A 20,025-nucleotide genomic window follows, 5' to 3' on the forward strand; every position below is an offset into this window, starting at 1 on the left:
TAAACAGACATATGGTTATTATTGGTTGTATTTATCTTCAAATGGGAACCAGTACATCTGTTAACTGAGTACTGGAATGGAACTCAGAACTTCTGGATTCTGTTCCCATCTCTTCTACTAACTCATTGTGTAACTATAGGGAGATTACTTACGTGCTCCATGCTTCTGTTTCCCAAACTATAAAACTAAGTTAATGATACTTACCCACTTTCCTAAAGTGCTCTGAGATCTTTAGGCTAGATATCAGTATACAAGCACAAAGTATAGTTTTTCTATGTAGACATTAGAGATTACATAGCACTGATTTGTGCTATTGAGGCAGACCATATTTTTTAGAATACAAAATCAATTAATAAGAGTTTTCGGTTACAAGTCTCACCTTCTAGATACAACACGTTTGCAATCCAGTAACAGTAGTACTGGGACCCATGTTTCCAGCAGTATGGGCCCATTAGGGTAACCAGATGTCCTGTTTTTATTGGGACAGTCCCAGGTTTTGGGACTGTTTGTTATATAGGCCCCTATTACTCGCCACCCCATCCCATTTTTTTCACAGTTGCTATCTGGTCACCCTAGGCCCAATCCTGTTTCCATGAAAGTCAATGAATGACAAAGCTCCTACAGATTTCATTGGACTTAGGATCAGGCCCTATTACACCAAATATAAATGATGCAGAAGTTAAAACTGATTCATCATGGTTCAATTCATCATCAATCACAACAAAGTGGAATGTGTAGGCAGGGCAAAAATCTAACCCACCTTCTTGTGACTTGCATTTGGTACAGCTTTACACATCTTGTCCAGCTTTAATAACAATAGAAAGGGGAAGCTGTTATACACAGTGAATGCCATGTATAATCAAGTACTAAATACTGATGCGGTAACTTCTGTGACAACCTCCAGTTTCTTTTTTCTCTTTTCCTACAGTAAGCTGCCAGCAAGTACTAATCTTTCTCTATTAGACACACTCTCTTTCTCTAGGTTTAACTGGCTGCATTCCAGCACTTGGTAATTCTCCAGTAAAGATTACTTTCACAAAAATAGTTCCAAATGGGACTCAATTTTACTAACAAGGGTTGTGGTCTGGAAACAGGACACACCTTTTTGAAGATTTACATTCAATTTCAGAAAGTTAAGGAATTCCCCAATCATTTAGGGCATATTGCCAAAGATAAGTACCTACATTAATGAATGAAAAACGGGCATAGACACAAATAGCAGGTGTAATGTCCAAATACAAACCGGGTAATTTCATGCTTATCTATATATTTGCATACATTTAGACCCCAATATTACAAACACATAGGCATATAAATAACTTTACAGACATACTTACTCCCACTGAACTAATTCGGACTACTCATGTCTGTAAAGTTACTCTCACGCAAGATCAGAGCCTTAATTTGTGCTTTCAAATTTTGTAGGCACAGCTTAGATGACTGAAGTTTTCTCTCAGTGTTCAATTAAACCCAAGACCAAGACTGAATATCCACAAAATGTTGTTAATATTAAAAAAATGTTAGCGTATTCAGAATTTCTTAACTGCCACCATCTGGTATTTGGAAAATCCACATTCAGGCATATATTCGTGTTCAAATAAACATCAAAACTTGAAACCAGTGGGAATTGTATCCAGAGATCACACCCCCATCAATTTATTTATTTAAATAAATGTAAAGAAACTGGCTTAACGTAGTCACGAGTAAAAACAAAACATTGAAGATCTCAAAAGACTCACTCATATCTCATTGTTTTTAAGCAATTCTTATCTTGAAGTTAAAATGACTATCAGACAACATTTCAGCAATATCTACCTTCCTCGGAGCTTTGTGTCTGTGTTTAGAGACATCCCTCCATAACTGAACATATAGAAAAATGTACATTTTTATGGTAGTGATTTTTTCATTTCCTTTCATTTATTCAGCTGGGAAGAGGAAATGAAAAAATATGAGCAATGGTGTCTGATGTACTGTAAACTACATCTATTTCTGGCAGGGGCTAGCAACATGAACTGTCCTTACGTTAGGTAAAGGGGACATATTTCCTGCTCCCATTTTCTTTGTTCTGATTTATTCAAGTCCCCAAAGGCTAATTCTATGGAGTGCAAAAGAAATATAAAAGCATTTTAGCCTGAGCTATAGGCTGGCTACCAATTGGTAAATTAATTTTACCATGCATTTCTCTGTCTCCTAGGATATGATCTACTTCAGAGAAAACTGTTGCCTTTTGCTATGCTACCTACTCTCTCCTTTGTACCTCTGTTCATCTTCTACTACTCACCTAGGAACACTTCAGTTCCCTTGCTCAGACTGTGTGTGTGTTTGGGGCAGGGTGAGGGGGAGCACAGAATAGGTTGTTATGCCACATCCCAACTTCTCGCGTTTGCCTGCTGAGGAAAAATTGCAGCTTGCTTTTTTGCCTCCCACCCCCACCCCCCACCCTTTGAGCAGCGTTCATGTAATTTGCTGAATGGTTGAATTTTGTCATCAGAAGTAACTCAAACCATCACCATCTTCCCCATTCACTTCATTGGCACACTGTAATCTTATTAGTGGAAACAGAGTAAGTGAGCATAGGCACTGACTCTGTGGGTGCTCTGGGGCTGGAGCACCCACGGGGAAAAATTAGTGGAAAATTTAGGAAAAATTGGTGCAGAGTACCCACCAGCAGCCAAGCTCCCTGCCCCGACCCCGCTCACCTCCTCCTCCGCCTCCTCCACGAGCGCGCCATGTCCCAGCTCCTTGCCTACCTCCCAGTGCTTACCGCTGCCAAACAGCTGTAGCAAGCTCCTGGCGGGAGCGGGGAAGACCGGGAATGTGGCGTGCTCAGGGGAGGCAGTGGGGAAGGAGTCGAATAGGGACAGGGAGGGGGCGGAGACTTTGGGGAAGGGTGGAGTCAGGGCGGGGCTAGGGGCAGAGGGGAGTCGAAGACCCACCAGCGCTATTAGATGTCGGTGCTTACGTAAGTGAGCAGGAGTATACAGAAAGACTAGCACTTTTGGGGTCATTGAAATACTTGTTCACATGCACAAAAGTCAGTGACCTGTAGAGAAGCCATAATGTCTTGGGGTTTTTATTGACATTGTTTTCATTTAAAAAACAAAAACAATTACTGGAGATCAAAATTTTAGGCAGAGCCTTTTCCTGGAAATTGCTACATTCATGCCAACTTGGAAAATTATGATATAGATACTAGTCAAAGTACCATAATGTTTAAGGAAAACAATACAGCAGACATTTCTGTGCATTTTTATCCAATCTGCCAGCAGGAAATACTTTACCAAGCATAAAAATGAAAGGTATTTACTGCCACTATTTAACAGCAATAGTTCCACAAAAATTCTCTTTTACTGTCAAACAACACAACACTTATTATGTAAGCACTTTTCTTCTTTTAATAAATGATAGGGTTGGTTTACACTGAAGAGTTCAGATCATTTATGAAATCACACCAGTAAATGAATGACAGTGTGAGTCATCAAAAATGCTAAGATCACTCAAGCTGGTACATCAAAGCAGCTTTAAAACTCATTTTAATATTCCATACATTGCATGTTGCAGAAGGGAGAATGTAGAATATGAAATATTGAATGTGCATTTATATCCTGTGGATTGTGTTGGGTGCTAAATGACCCACATATCCAGAAAATTTCCTAGTTACCAATATATTTCAGTATCAACCTCTCCCTACCTGACCTAGTAACTTCATTTACAAGTTTATCATTATTGTAAGAAAGTTATTGCTGAACATTTATTATTTGTGTTACCGTAGTGCTTGGAAGCCCCAGTCATGGCCCAGTACTCCACTATAGATACTGTACAAACTCAGAACTAAAAAAAGGCCTTTGCCCTAAAGAGCTTACAATCTATGTGAGATGAAACAGTTTACAAAACCTAGTCTTTATCATAGTCTATCTCTTTATAACTTATTTCTTATTATTGCTAACATAGGAATACATCCTGCAACATTAACATACTATTATTGTGCTCCTGATAAGCATCATGCACCATTTGCATGGTCAAGCCTATAAGCAGGCATGATGATGGGTTCTTTCTTTTTTCATAGATTCATAGATTCCAAGGCCAGAAGAAACCATTGTGATCATCTAGTCTGATACCTGTATATCACAGGCCATAGAACTTTCCCAAACTAATTCCTAGAGCAGAGTTTTTCCTGTTAGAAAAACTGCCAATCTTGATTTAAAAATTGTCGGTGATGAAGAATCCTTCATTATAGTAAATTGTTCCAATCGTTAATTACTCTCACCATTCAAAATGTATGCCTTATTTCCAGAAGGAAGTAGCACTGATACGCTTCCCCGGGACCCATTTTTCAGGAGGTTTCCAGCCCAATTTTGCTGACAAAGAAAGGTTCAGATAAAAGTTTAGAAACTTATCTGAGCTAAGTGCTTATCCAACCCAAAACAAACCTCTGAACTTTTTTGAGGCACATCAATCATTCTGAACCTACAGAGCCTGTACTGTGACCTTATATGACAAAAGCTGCTTAAATTAATGTGCCTTGACATAATACCTGTGGGAGAATCAGTGCATTCTCTGTGGTCCCCTGCGTTAAAGCTATTGCAATAAAGCAACAGGGCAAGTCTTTTAAGCAGCTCTAGGGCTATTTGAGGTGAATCCATTCCTTGTGTGTCCCTTTTGCACCAAAGTGACAAAATAAAAACAGTAAGATCCTGTTTTTTGAGATCTGGAACTAGACAATATTTTTATCGCTATTAGAAAGCTCTCTCTCCTCTCTCTCAAGGGTCATATGAATGAAGAAAGTGCAGCATGCAGTCTGAGTTTATGGAGAGATTCGCTTTTGATCAATGGTACCATAACAAATGTACAGCAAAAGCCTAAATAAGTATTCGCAAGATGTTTTAGGGGGATCTATTTCTTTTTATTTTCACTAGCGAATCAATCTAGGTGAACAAACAATATGAAAAGAACCGGATGAAAAAAATCTAAAGGACTTTTTAAGATGGTAGATAACTGCATTTTCCTGGAGGTCATGCTTTCTGTCTCTGGGACAATGATTCTAGTTTGTGTCAGCATACCATCCGCAGAAAAGGGTCACTGCTGTTCCATGGGAGAATAAAGTAGTGCCAAAATAGCCAGTGAAAAGTGAAGGGTACAGTGAAAATCCTACAACCTCTACTTAATCTCTGTCTAGGTATTTATACAATGCTCATCACCTTGGTATTTTAGCACTATACATCTCGTACCACACGGCCCCTTGGAAGAAAGGGTTGTGACTGTGGATATTGGCTTGGCACATGTTAGTGCATGAGAGACACCTATGACTATGACATATGTCTGCTCAGGGCCAAGGGGAGCAAGGTGGAGTTATATTAGGAAGTTTAGGACCCCTGCCTGAGTCTCTCAAATATACACCATACTTATCAGGGAGTGAGTCCATAAACAACACATACACACTTCCCTGCAATCATGTTGATACAGGATGTTTTTGATGATAGGAATAATCTTACAAATAAGCAGCCACTTCCTCTTTTGAATCTACTTAAAATAAAGAATTTATTCATACCATGCACTATCTCCTGAGTTGAGCATAGTCCACAGAGATTAATTAAAGTGACCCAAAATCTGAGGGATTGGATTCTTAGGCTCTCTCTCAGGCTCTGTCACTGATCAGAGTATTAAATCTATATTTTGTATCCACTAAACAAATACTGAGAAGAGTTTTTCAGCACCTAGATGAAAGCAGTGCATTTCCTCTAGCTGTTTTAATGCTGCCATGGCTTTTTCTCATAGGAAGTCCTCTGAGAAGGTGAGTATTTGGTTCAAACGCATTTAAATAAAGAAAAACTCTATTACAGTGAACATTCACTTGGCAGATTATTTCCATGGACACATCACTATAAACCAAGCTTGCGCCATCTGCTCTACCCACTAATTACTAATGCAACCCCTCCCCCATAACTCACAGTTGCATGGTACAGTAAGATGTAAGAGATTTTCAACGCATGTGCATGTTCTTTTTCAGAAAAGCATGCATCTGCCATATTTTTCTTGTCTATTAGTTAAAAATTAAGGGAGGAGGTTACCCGTTTGATTTTATTTGCAGCACTAATGCAATTGTTTTTGCATCCTCATTTAAAACGGTAATTACTACTACACCTAGTACAACTTAGAAGTGCCAGACATTTAAAACACAATTCATGCTTGCAGCATAGGTAAGATAGAATTGTGTTCCTAAATTGTTCCACAGCCCTGCAAAGCCCAACGGTCAGTGGTGCAAGTATGGTGGTATGGTCCAGTACGCTGTACCAGTAAGATATTTATAGCTTGTACGGCATACTGGAAAGACACAGGAGGAGCCTGCCCCCAGCCCATCCATACAGCTGTCTCCTGAGTCCTCCTGCCTGGGGTCTGTACAGCAGAAGTCTCTGGCGCAATAGGAGGACAACAGAGCTCCCCCCCCAACCCCGCCCCAAGGTAACATGGGATGGATGTGGCTCATGGGGAGAGCACGGGGGCCCCGGGTTGGAGGTAGGGAGGAGTCATGTGTGGAGGGTCACATGGGGAGGTCACGTGCCCCCGCTTTGTGTCCCTCCCATGTGTGCAGCGTACCAGCAAGAAATGATTTCTATTTCCACCACTGCGAACAGTACAGCACTATATGGAACCAAAGTTAAAACGAGGTTCACTGCTGCGTAAGCTACAAGAGCACACAACTTTTAACTATGTCACGGTCTTACAGTGTTGAAACTGTCCTGCAAAATGCTAGATTTACATAATGTAGCTGAGGCCTTACAAATTATTTTGTTTGCCTCACCCATGCAATGAAATATTTTCAGAATTAATTTCTATTAAAAAACAACTGGGAAATGAGGATTTTTCTCTAGTAAGGGGAAAGTATCCCATTCTCACTTATCTGCGTTCAAAGCATCAGGAAAACAAAGCTGATACCTGTCTTAACTAGACCTGACTATACAAAGGTAACTATTTTCATCAAAAATTTCCTAAATAAATGAAGTTTTTCAAAAAGGTTCACAGAAATGTGAAATATGCCAGAAACGTTTTCATTTTGAAGAAAAGGTCACTGTTAATTTTGAATTAACATTTTTCAAAGAACCAAACCAAGCCACATTTTAAGTCAAAATGTTAAATTTTTGTTCTGGTTAAAAATGTTAATACAAAATGAAAATTGTTTCAAAATGTCCTGTAGGAAAAACTGACTTTTTTTCATTGGAAAAGACATTTTCACACACACACAAAGTTTTGACAAAATCCTATTTTTGGTGGGAAAATTTTCCTCATGCAAAATTCCAGCCAGCTCTATGATTTGGAGGAGAGTTTTAGAAACATCTGGCAAAGAGGAAGGATGAGGAAGGGGGACAAAGTAACCAGATTTAAATGGCCGCACAAGATACCAGAATTAGAGGGTGGAGAATACTCCTGGTCTTCACTCCATAGATTACAAATTTCCACTTTCTTCTGTGTTACCACTTCCTCATAGTGATTACCCATAGAGGTAACCCTAATGATATCATGATGCATCATACATAGGGTTTGGAAACATGTAAAGTGAGCTGTAGCTCACGAAAGCTTATGCTCAAATAAATTGGTTAGTCTCTAAGGTGCCACAAGTACTCCTTTTCTTTTTGCAAATACAGACTAACATGGCTGTTACTCTGAAACATGTAATGTGATGTTTATCACATCCTATCAATATACAAAAATCAAGAAAAAAATGTAACTAAGGTAGCTGAAAGTAAAAAACTCTTTCAGAAGAGAAGTACATTATAGGCCTTTTTTGCGTGCACACAAATGACTGTGAGAACAAATCAAGTAACACAGATATGTGAGCAACATTAATTGTGCTTGCATTTATTTGCTCCCGTATCAGCGAGAGTGGAAAAAAGTGCGGCTGAGCTGATGGTCTGCTCAAAATCAGGCCCCTAGTACCAAGCTATAGCGCTTAAAAGGAGCAAAACGGGGTGATATCAGAGGTAACTGGCCTGATTTTTTCCTCTACATTAAATTTATTTCCTTTAGAAATTAGCAACCGCCTTCCCATCCACAACTACCAAGCAGTGGGATTATCAAGATTCTCCAATGAGTACCAGCAGGAGTATTTCTCTAAAGGGAAATCCTGCCTCAATTCTCAATCACATATCCTCACAAACCCCTCTCGATTTTTTTAAAGGTGTGTGGGAGGGGAGGGTTAGTTTTTTGCCTCTACTTTGAAGGACTCTGAAATCCTTCTGATGCTGAATCTGAATTCTGAATTACTTCCTTGAGTGATCATTGCAGGAGACTGCTAAAAGAAGCAATTATGTAGAGGCAGCCTTATGGCTGGAAGAAAAAGCAGGTTTAAAGCTATGTGTCAACACTGACCATTGTTCCTATTAGGGTACAATTTTCATGATATTTAGCATGGCATGTAAAATAAGGTTAGTTAGAACATGCAATTCTAAGCCTTTCAGAGCTTATCATTCTTCAAACATTCAATAGTCATCCTTAATACATTACCTTTGGGACAACATTTGAGTAGGCCTCTGCAATCTAACACCAAGGGACCAAAGAGAAAGACCATGGCTTAAAAGCCTGGTTAAAGATTAACACAAACAGTAATAAGGAGATTCTTAGGAAAGAATCAGGACAGCTGCAGCTGAATCTCTACTACCTGCTGAGGGTTGCTAAGCAACTCAGGCCTACGACTGCCCCAAGGGCCTTTTACTTTACCATTAGGATTTTTGAGGGGGGGGCGGGAAAAGGATTTTTAGTCAGACTATTGAGATGTGAATATATATTCTTTCAAATAAAGAAAGAAAAAAAAAAGCCCCTGTGTCAGTCAGTACTTTCAACTGCAGAGCATTCACTGTATGGAGAGATTTTTTTTAAAAAAAATGTAACTGACAAAATCTGGCAACAATGCACAGTTTAAAAAGTGACATTTTGACTCTAAGGGAGGAATTATTTGCAATTTGTTTTGAACAGAAGCTTAGTTCATGTCAGATGTGAACCTCCAGACAATCATTAGTTTAAACTGCCTGCTATGTGTTTAAAAAATTCAGTCAATTTAGAACTGATCTGAATTGCAAATGTAATGGTAATAAGCCATTAGGGAACAACATATCTCTTTTTTGCACTTGCAGCCCTCTGCTTTAAGGGGCCTCAATTGCACTGAAATATGAAAAAAAAAACATTTTAATCATGTGCACTGTCAACAAACATGGAAATGCTAGAGATTCAGATGTGTGAGAGAGTAGTATTCAGAGGATAAGAACTAGAAGTTGCGACATGAGTAGAGAAACACATGTGCTCCTTACTTTGAATGATATATGGTAGTAAGTCTTCCTAAAAATTAATATTCAGCCTTTTCGGTAGCATTACAACCACCTAGAATCAAGGAATAACTTGGAGCCATTTTGGAACCTCTGTGAAGTCATTTTGAAGTGTCTTGTCCAGTTGGGTCAATTTTGTTGAGGGTCATCATCATTCAACTTCTCCTAGTTTGCATGTTTCATATCCAAAGAATCCCTCCCCTTTCCTTAGTCTTGCCATTATTGGGGGATCCAACATAGTATTTTTTTAAACTTTGTATTTTATATTAAAACAATAAAAATAAACACGTAACCAACCAAAATGTATGTAAATACACACACAAGACTGAAATAGTATATAAATAAATTAATTATTTGCAAAACCTGGAAAAAACACAAAAAGAAACAAAAACCCTGAACCCATAGAGGTCAGTGCATCAATTAAAGTGATTAAATAAATATATAAGTGAGAATATAACCTGTGAGTATCAGGAACTAATAAATATTAAACTTCAAAAATATGCAATAGCTTAATGTATGACCAGACATCCTTGTATTTTTTTCAAGTGTTTCTATTAGACTGAGTCATTTTTTCTATTAATGCAGTAGTAGAGAACTCACTAAACCAGTCTGTGTCTGAGGGAGGAATTGCAGATTTCCATTTTCTCAAAATAGCTGTCTTGGCCACTAAAAGTTACTGCAATCCATTTTTTAATGTTAATTGGTGATGCCACCTCATCCAACACCACTAAAATACACAGTATTTGAGAAGGAAAGATAGTGACACTTACATTTTTTGAGTGAGTGCTGAATATGGTGTTCCAGAATACATGCATTTTGGACAGGTATAGAGGATGTGTGAAAGGTTGGCATGTGGTTATTTGTATCTCCAACATTCGCTGTGTGGTGTCAATCTAGCCTTAAACATTCTGTTACTAAACAGTTGTACCTGTTTAATGTTGTGTTCTGGAAGAATCACAAGGATAAAAAACTTGAAATATCTTTCACGTTAAGCCATATATCCTCCTAGGTTTCCGTTGAGATAGTAAGGCTAAGTTCTTTTTCCCATTTTTCTTTGAGCCCGAGTGGGTAATGCAAAGTATTAAGCCACCTATAGTTAATTCCTACAAAGTGAGTTTTGTTTCCATATTTAACATGTTCTTCTAGAGGTGAGGGAGTTGAAATGGACTAATTGTCCCCTATCCTTGCATGAATCCTTGAGCATAGCCCCTAAAAGAAGGACCTGTGTGACAGCCCTGAGGTTAATATTTGTTACACATGTAATCAAAGGAGGCCAGCCTATCATCTTGTATTATATCTTTAATTTTTGTATCCAAATTGTCTTAATCGTGGAGCTGGCCTTGATTCTGGGGTGCAGGTTATCCGATAGCAGTACAGAAAGAGAATTAGTAAGATCTGATGCTATAATTATCCCAACACATTGCTCCATGTAGATGCAAAGATAGGATTTTTCCTTAAGGATGTGGTTAGCCTCTTAAGGTATATAAAAGAGGAAAGAAAACCAAACGGCATGGCTAAGCTTTTTTAAACTCAAACCAGGCTGGTGTGTATACTGAGCCACTGGAGGGGAACCACCTTACCATAGGACACATTTAGAATCCTAGATAGGAAGAGACAGTATTTTTATACTGCCTCACAGACCTGAAAATAGCAGACAAAACTCAAATTACTTCCAGGTTTCTCAAGTCCACAACTTCCAGTGAGTATGTGATATTACATGCTAGCTGATAAAGTCAGACACCTGCCAAATTCAATGAGACTCCTATGGGTGATAGTGAATTTCAGCAGAGACTTGGGGCAGCTCTGTTGTCACTTATACTGTATGTGTAGCCATGAAGAGGAAAAAATATCCCTGCACTCTAACATTCACAGCTGTATTTGCAAATAAGGTTCCTGGAGTTTTGGCTCTGAGGTCCTTGTTCTTGTCTTCTAGGAGCTTTGATCTTTCTAAAATTTGCCAGAGATTATAGGAAATAATAATTTCTGAATAATAAAGACAAATTACTACATATTTTACTTTTAAATTTATTTTCTTTCAATATTCAAAATATTTCCTGAGGTGACTGTAACAATATAAATAAGGCTCTTACTAGGACAAATCATTCTAAGCTTTATTTTATTTTATTCAAAGATACTGTAACACTGCCAGCAGTGACTCAAGAGCCTGAATCTCAACCTTGAAGCAGACTGTTAGGAACCAGGGCAAAAACCCCAAATTGGCTGAGAGTTTTATACTTTGATGTCACAAACCAGTTATCACGTGTAAACTCCTCCTGCACTATAACAGCCTAAACATGGAGTCAGACAGTTCCCTTGGCTACTCCAATCTGTCTTGCCATTCAGGTGAGCAAACCTTTGTAATAGAAGGTCCCTTACACCAAGAATCAACCAATATTCAAGTCATTCTCAGTCCCAAAGGACCAGTCACTTACCCAAGGTCAATCGTACATTAGATCTCAACCAAAGACTATGCTTGTAGCCAATCCTATAGTAAGCTGTATGAAAATTTATTAAATAGGAAAAGGAAATGAGAGCTATTTACTGTTCCCAGTCAATGGAAGCTGCAGGAAGCAGCAATGGACCGCAGGGATGTGCTAGCCACCACTTCCCGCAGCTCCCATTGGCCGGGAATGGCAAACCGCGGCCACAGGGAGCTGGGGACAGCCGTGCCTGCAGGCGGTCAATGTAAACAAACTTTTCCCTTGAGTTAAATCTAGAGAATTTATGAATTTTGCAGCCCCCCCCAATAGATCCAATAGTCCTCTATCCAAGGAGTGGGGTAAGGATTAGGCTCAGTGATGGCATATACCCTTCTAAACCTAGACAAAACCTCATGGATTTATCATTTTTAGGTACTATTGTAATAGCAAACATCCAGAGGCTTTTTGATTTAGTAATCACTCCCATGGCTAGCATGCTCTCCACCTCTTGAATTTGTCTTTGCATTTCTCCTTCAGCACAGTATGCTCTGCTAGGGGCAGGTGTGGCCCTGTAGTTTCAATGGAATGCACTATTTTGTTATTTAAACCTGGCAGGTTGGAAAATACCTGCCTGTGGCATTCCAAAAGGGCCAACATCTCCAGCTTTTGGGTTGGGTCCAAATCCTCCCAAATCTCAATTCTCTCCTGAGAAGTCTGTTCCTTACTCTCCCTGATCACATCAATTAAAGGGGCAGTAAATGTTAACTCATCAGCACCACAGATCATTCACCAACATCTCTCTTCCGTAGTAAGCTTTCAATCTATGGACACGTACTGTTTGCACAGCTTCCCTGCCACGGGGTTTCATGATATAAGTGACCTCATTCACTCTATCACCTTGAAAGGTCCCCCCGTCCCAACAATCTGGCATCTTTTTGTTCTTCTGGAATCAACTCTAGCACCAAGTCACCTATATTAAAATATCTTTCTCCAGCATGCCTGTCATAGCATGTTTTCTGAGATACCTGACTCATTTCAAGGTCCTGATGCACAAAGCCCGTCATGGTCTTTAAAATGAATAACATACTCCCCTACAGGCTGTCCTGACTCTCCTGTTCTACCCTCCCAAGAGCCTCAAATTAAATCTAGGGGGTCTCCTCACCTTTCTCCTGTAAAGGAGAGCAAAGGGGGCAAACCCATAGACTCTTGGTGTTCACTACTGTATGTGAGTAACAAATAAGCAACACATCCCTATCACTCTCTCACCAGGTAACATACATCATCAGCGTAGACTTCAATATCCCATTGAATCTTTTTACCTGATCATTAGTTTCTGGATGATAGGGGGCAGCCTTTATATGCGTACTCCAAACAACTCCCATAACTTTTAAAAATTAAACTACAGACATTAAATTTTCACCATGGTCTGACATGATTTCCCTGGGGAAAGTAACTCTGCTAAAAATGGTAAATAGGGCAGTAGCCATGGTTTCAGTTTCTATATTAGACAGAGCTGTGGCTTCAGGGTACCTGGTGGCAGAATCTACAACCAGTATTTATTTATTTCCATTTCTGGAAGGTCTGGGTAGGGATCCCACAACATCTACAGACACTCCGGCAAACACTTCTTTAATGATGGGCAATGACTGCAAAGGTGCCTTGCAGAGTCCCTTTAACCTCTTATGCTTTTGACATAAAACACAACTCTTACAGTAATTTTTTACTGTTTAAAACACATGAGGCCGATAAAAATTCTGTTTGAGCCTATCAAAGGTTCTCTCCACTCCTAAATGTTCTGCAAAGGGACAATCATGAACTACCTACAGAAACTCTGTCCCATATTTATCAGGCACGAGCACCTGCTTGCAAACCTCACCAGGGCATCTTTTCTTCCCTATGGGAGCCTTCTTGTACAAGAAGCCTCCTTCTAAAAAAAAAAATCTACCCTGTCTTTCCCCAGCCAGGATATTATTCTGAGCCACATTCCTCTCCTTGCCCTGGGAAGGATCAGCCTGTTGAGCCTCATAGACTTTTGATATGTTTACACTGCAATTAAAAACCCGCAACTGGTCTGTGCCAGCTGACGCAGGCTGGCAGGTCTTGGGCTAAGGGGCTGTTTAACTGCAATGTGGACATTCAGGCTTGGGGTTCGGCCCAAGCTCTGGGACCCTCCCACCTTGCAACCTCCTAGAGCCTGGGCTGCAGCCCAAGCTCGAATGTCTAAACCCCCAATTAAACAGTCCTGTGAGCTCAAATCAGCTGACACTGACCAGCTGATGGTTTTTAATTGCAGTTGTAGTCATACCCTTTAAGGCAAGAAGAGACCATTATGATCATCTAGTTTGATCTGCACATCACAGCTACAGAACCTCACCCACCCATTCCTGTAACAGACTCAACCTCTGGCTGAGTTACTGAAGTCCTCAAATGTTGAGGTAAAGACTTCAGGTTACAAAGACTCCACCATTTACTCTAGTTCAAACCAGCCAGTGACCCATGCCTCATCCTGCAGAAAAAGGGGAAAACAAACAAACAAAAAAAACCAGGGCCTCTGCCAGTCTGACCGGGGGAGGAATTCCTTCCTGACCCCAAATATGGTGATCAGTTGAACCCTGAACTTTTGGACGAGACCCACCAGCCAGACACCTGGGAAAGAATTCTCTGTAATAAATCAGAGCCCTCCACATCTAGTGTCCCATCTCCGGCAGTTGGAGATTGGACTATCTCATCATACAGTCCCCTCAATAAACATATCAAGCTCAGTCTTGAAACAAGTTAGGTATTTTGTCCCCACTACTCCCCTTGGAAGCTGTTCCAGAACTGTCAGTGTCACAGATATACACAAAGAGGTCAAGATGCAGACTGCATCCATAATTCCATAGTGAAAAAAATTCAGAAATTCTAGATTCCTTATTTCCTGGACTGCATGGTTGACAATTTATCTCTCTGACATTTACATCAAGTGAATCAATCTCTTTCCAGTTATCCCTCTGAAGCATTTTGGGGGACAAAACTCTACCCTAGTATACAAATATGCGTGGGGCTCCCATTCACTTCAATAAGAGATATACATTCACATGCATCCAAGGACAGAATTGAGACCACTGTAAATATCTGACAGCCAGCAATAATTAGCACATTAAAGATTCAGAACAATCCTCTCAATTACTACTAATCAGGAAGTATCATTCCTTCCAAGAGTGATATTACTGCATAGGACAATTAGCATAGTGCAGTGCATTCCCAGAGGTATTTCCTTGAAGCAACAAGTATTTCCTGTGATAGTATTAAAAATGGTGCCATAAAATTCACTCAGATGGAAGTGCAATAGTCAAATATTTTTAAGCAGTACAGAGCTGCAATATTAAGAAGTATCTAACTATTCCAAATCACTTACCCACAAACTTAGCTACATGCCATTTCCCCAGTGACTGCAGGCTTCAATGGAAAAGTAAAAAAAATGGGTTTTTGTATTCCTAGATGGGCTAGGAAATTCAGCACACAGAGTAGGTTCATTAACTGCACTTAAAACTCTGTAATAATTAGGCATAAAAGGGAGAAGAAAGAATAAGATGACAGCCTAAGTTTTATATTTCTTTGTTTTTATTGGTTGCATTAGACAATCAATCTCAGTTTAATATTTTTGGCTCATTAGGCCAGATTTTCACAACTTGCTGCCTAAGTTACTCCTGCAAAACAGGAATGTGCCCATGAGACATGTTCAAAACATGACTTTTCCACAAACACAAAGTTGGGTTCTTGCATGCACAACTAACCAGCTGCACACGCAAATGCATGTCCGGCTAGCTCGAATGAGCATACGGAATGTAGAAGATACTGAAATTGGAAGATTTGGTTAGATTTGGCTATGTTAGAAATGTGACTTTATATGGTTAACCATATACATTTTGCATCAGATATCCGGCTATTTAAATATTATTTTTCCCATGATGTATTCTTGAGAGCATGTCATATAAATTATCATATATGGGTTATGAGTGGAGTCATGTGAATGGAGCCCAAAAGCCAAACAACAGTCTCTCATCTGCAACTGAACCTAATCCAAACACAGAGTAATATTTTAATTCAGTTAAAGAAGAATGTTATTGGAAGTAAAAGCCTTACCCTGCATCCCTTATTCATGTGAATATTCACATTGACTTTAATGGGACTACTCAGATGACTAAGGAGTGAATGATCAGTTTTGTTGATTTAGATTTTTAATCCCGAAGGAGTGTCAACATAGATTGTAACAAAGTGTAATAAAGAATGTAGATATAATACTATGAGTCAGATCTTGGCCCAGTTTGCATGTCAGCACAAATAAGTATGTGGGTATAAAATGCCCCCTTATTGCCTTGCACCAAGTATCTGGATTGTACTTAAAAGGCTGCTACACCCTCTCCACACCAGTTAGGAGGTGGTGATTTGGTTTGTGGGTGGAGCTATGTCTAGAGTAGCTACTCTGATGTATCACAGGAATTATGCTGGTGTAGTATACTTCCTCTGCACAGCAGTGGTAAATGGAGAGACAGCGTGTAACCCAGAGTTACAATCTGCCTTCCAGTCTACTCCAGGGTGAGGCAACAATAAATTGTCCCCCTTGCTCAGGGCCCATGGCAAAACCATAACTGAGCCCTGTGTGTGTATTTTGCACCAGAGGTTGGACAAACTTGTCAATATCAGGGTCCATGTCACGGTTAGGCTCAATGCTAATCGCCAAATAAATAATAACGTGATCATCCCCATCCTTCTTATATGACATCTTCTGGTTACTATGCAATCCCAGTAGCTTACTATGGAACAGTATTTTTAGGGCATAAAGATGAACACTGGTAGTAGAGAGTAGTACAAAGATGTCCATTGGAATTAAAGAAGGGGAAAATGGTTTATGTGATCAGGTTCTACCATTTTAAATTGGGTGTAAGTAATGTGTAGGTCCTTGCACAGACCCTCTATAATGTTCAGAGTTCAATATGTTCAGAGTTCAAAACAAGAGAATGGGTCTCCTGGTCCTAATCTTACCATACGATTGCCACTTGATATTTAAGGTTATTTAAGGCCGTGTTCGTCTGTATTCGCAAAAAGAAAAGGAGTACTTGTGGCACCTTAGAGACTATAAATTGGTTAGTCTGTAAGGGGCCACAAGTACTCCTTTTCTTTTTGATATTTAAGGAAATTCCTGTTCAATAACTCATATAGCAATAACATCTGTTAAAGGAATCTCTTTGTCGTGACAACAAAGATAAACAGCTATTAATATGATCATTTTAGTAGGTGAGAATCATTAAGGCCTGGATCATGTACTCTTCTGGGCAAGGGATAGGTGGGAGGAAAGCACTGTGAGGTTCCTCCTCATTGAGTTTCTTCCAAAGAGCAGGAGAGTGTCTTGTCACCACCTCCAGCTGGAGTTAAAGAACCCAAGCCCCACATATCAACTTAGAGTTGTATCTTGCTGGAAGCAAATGGCTGTCCACACTGCCTCAAGGCATCCTTCAGATCTTCTCTGGTAAAGCCATGCTAACAGGGCTTCCTGTGCCAAGAACTACAGACAGAACCTTCCTTCCTTTCCCCTAGAAGGAAAGTTCAGCTGCACTCTAATTCTCCACTACTACAGCTTCATGTTGTATTAATGCAAGTGGATGCCACACAGGTGATGGCAGAGACAGTGTATCCTCTCACTGCATCCCAGGCAGCACCCCCCACTGTAACCTTTCTTGGGGCGTCAATACAGAAAAGCACTTAAATATGTGCTTTAAGCTTCAAGCATAAGTTGTCCAATAGAACTACTCATGTGCTTAAAGCTAAGCATGTGCTTAAGTATGTGGATCAGGATGCAACAAGATGTAGATCCACAGACTTGCACCAAACCCTTTATAGTTCCAAGGATGGGAAGATGGAGCCATCAGGCTGGTGTTCCCTACTATCTCCAGCATGTGGGAAGGGGTAGATCTACATGCAGCAGGCCTCCTCCAGGTGGATCTACAGCGTTCAATCTGTCCCAATATTTCCCTATTTGCTAAACAAGGTTTTTATTAATTCAGGGGACAAGACATGTCAGAATGCATGTTAATACAAGATAATGCATGCCTCAGGGCCAGTTACAGCGAGGAGGTGAAAACAGCAACCCACGATGCAAAGGTGAAAACAATGATGCAAAATGTGTTTTATCTCACAGTAACACATGCCTGGAGGTCCTTTTACTGTGAGCATTAAAAGTCCCAAGCAAAAAACAAAAAATATAAAAAAGGCTTTTTCCTAATTATCCTGTAACCTTTTACATAAAGGATTTTTTCCTTACAAATACAGAATATAATGCAAGGTAGAGAAGTGAAAATAATTGCAAAATACTCTTAATATTAAAAACAAAACTTAGATGATTGTGCCATGGCAATGTAGTGAAAGAACTGTTATTTTCTTTGATTGTAATGTTGTCAAATGAATGTTCAGAGACAGAATTCAGGGCAAAACTAACACCTTGCTGTATGTCAACAGGCTCACAGCTGTATAATTATTGTATATTGTGCTGGTGGGTGGGTGAGGGTTGATTAATTTATATTGTATTTGTTTTTGTCCTTCTCCTTGAATTCATTTGGTCAAATTGTTTATTTGCTAATAAATCTGAGTAATCCCCTTAATTTAATAAGATTACTCAAAAAAATAGAGACCATTCACAAGCGTAAGCATTTACAAGAGCAGACCCTATGCTTTTAAATGTGTTTGTGAAGGTATGTAAATGTGTCATAAATGAAAAGGAAAACGCTGCAAACAGTTACTATTGGGCATAGTTCTTACTACAGTGAGTAGTTCATTAACAGTTTACCCAGCAGAAAGTCTTTGCAGGATCAGTCCTTAGAATATTAACATTTATTACCATAAACTAATAAATACATTTGTTTCTTCTAACAAACTGTACATTCTTAAAAATTGAGAACTGAAAAAGCCCAATAAAAATCAATTTAAAAGGCACCCAACACATTACTTTTGCCAAATTTTACTTTCCTTAATGGAAAGTAATTATGGACCTTGCAATTCCATCCTTGCCTATGAAAATAAACCATTTTTCCTCTTTGAGAGCTTTCACATGGGAAAATGAGAAAAGTTTTTTTATTCAGACAGAGCACAAAAAAATTCAAGAATTGAAAATATTTCAGGAGGTTTGGGGGAGAATTTTTTTGTTTTGTTTTTTGTTGTTTGGTTTGGTGTTTTGTACTTCATAAAAATGTGACCTTGGATTAGCAATGGGAATTTTTTACACCGTTTTTAATGGCCACAGCAGAGTTTAACCCTTCGAATACTGACCAATTTGCAGCTGGCTGACATCTGGAAACTGGATATACCTAGGAAAAAGATGGAGAAGGGATAGCTAATCCAGAGACTGAGAAGAGTTTCCCAGGTAGTTGGTACTAAGGATAGGACTCAACTGGAAAGAGACATCATCTAATCCCTATCTGTCCCTCAGAAAATCCCGCCCCCCCCCCAAATCCCATAAGATATGAGAGTCTGCTTCATTGCTGTTGTTTCCCATTTAGAAAAGGTCAGGATTCAGCAGCTGGGAGGTTGGTCAAATTTCCAGTAGTCAGGGAAGTAGGTCATGTGATTACAGGGGTGCTGGGGGACACCATTGCTGGATGGGGAGCAGCTGGAGAGAACTGACATTTGTGGTAGCAGGGGAATGAGTTTCAGCAAGATTATGGACAGGTGCAAGGCATGTAGGGACTGGATCACTTGCTGTTGAGGAGTAGAGGAAAGGAAAGGATCAATGGCTCAGGGACAGTTATGGGTAAGGCTGGCCAGAAAACAAGAATTCTGGTTCACTAAAAATGTAAAGGTATCAAAATTTGTTTTTGTTCTGCAGTGGAATAAAAATGAGACCTTTAGATATGTTTTGCAAAAAAGAATAGAAAGAAAGAGAGACCCCAGAATAGCCAATTGCCTGCTGGTGAGATCAGTCCACCTGGTATGGGATATGGTAACCCAGATTCAGGTCTGCCTGGGGTGGGTCTCTCACATCCCAAGTGAGTGCCCTAACCTAATCCATAGGGCTATTGGCAATTGTGGGGTCTCCCTTTCTCTACCACTCCCCCTTCTATGAAATTCCATCCTGGACCAAGAAAGTTTAGTTGAAAAATTTCATGAAAATTTCATGTTTCAATGAATTGGTATTTTCTCATGAAAACCATTTAGTTAAAAAATTCCCAACAAGCTCTGGTTGTGGGGAGCATGTTGATGGAAGGAAATTATTGTAAGTTGTTGAAGGGTTAACAGCACATTTGTGCACTTTGCTGACA

Source organism: Caretta caretta, chromosome 2 (genome assembly GCF_965140235.1).
Source record: "Caretta caretta isolate rCarCar2 chromosome 2, rCarCar1.hap1, whole genome shotgun sequence".
Classification (NCBI taxonomy): domain Eukaryota; kingdom Metazoa; phylum Chordata; order Testudines; family Cheloniidae; genus Caretta; species Caretta caretta.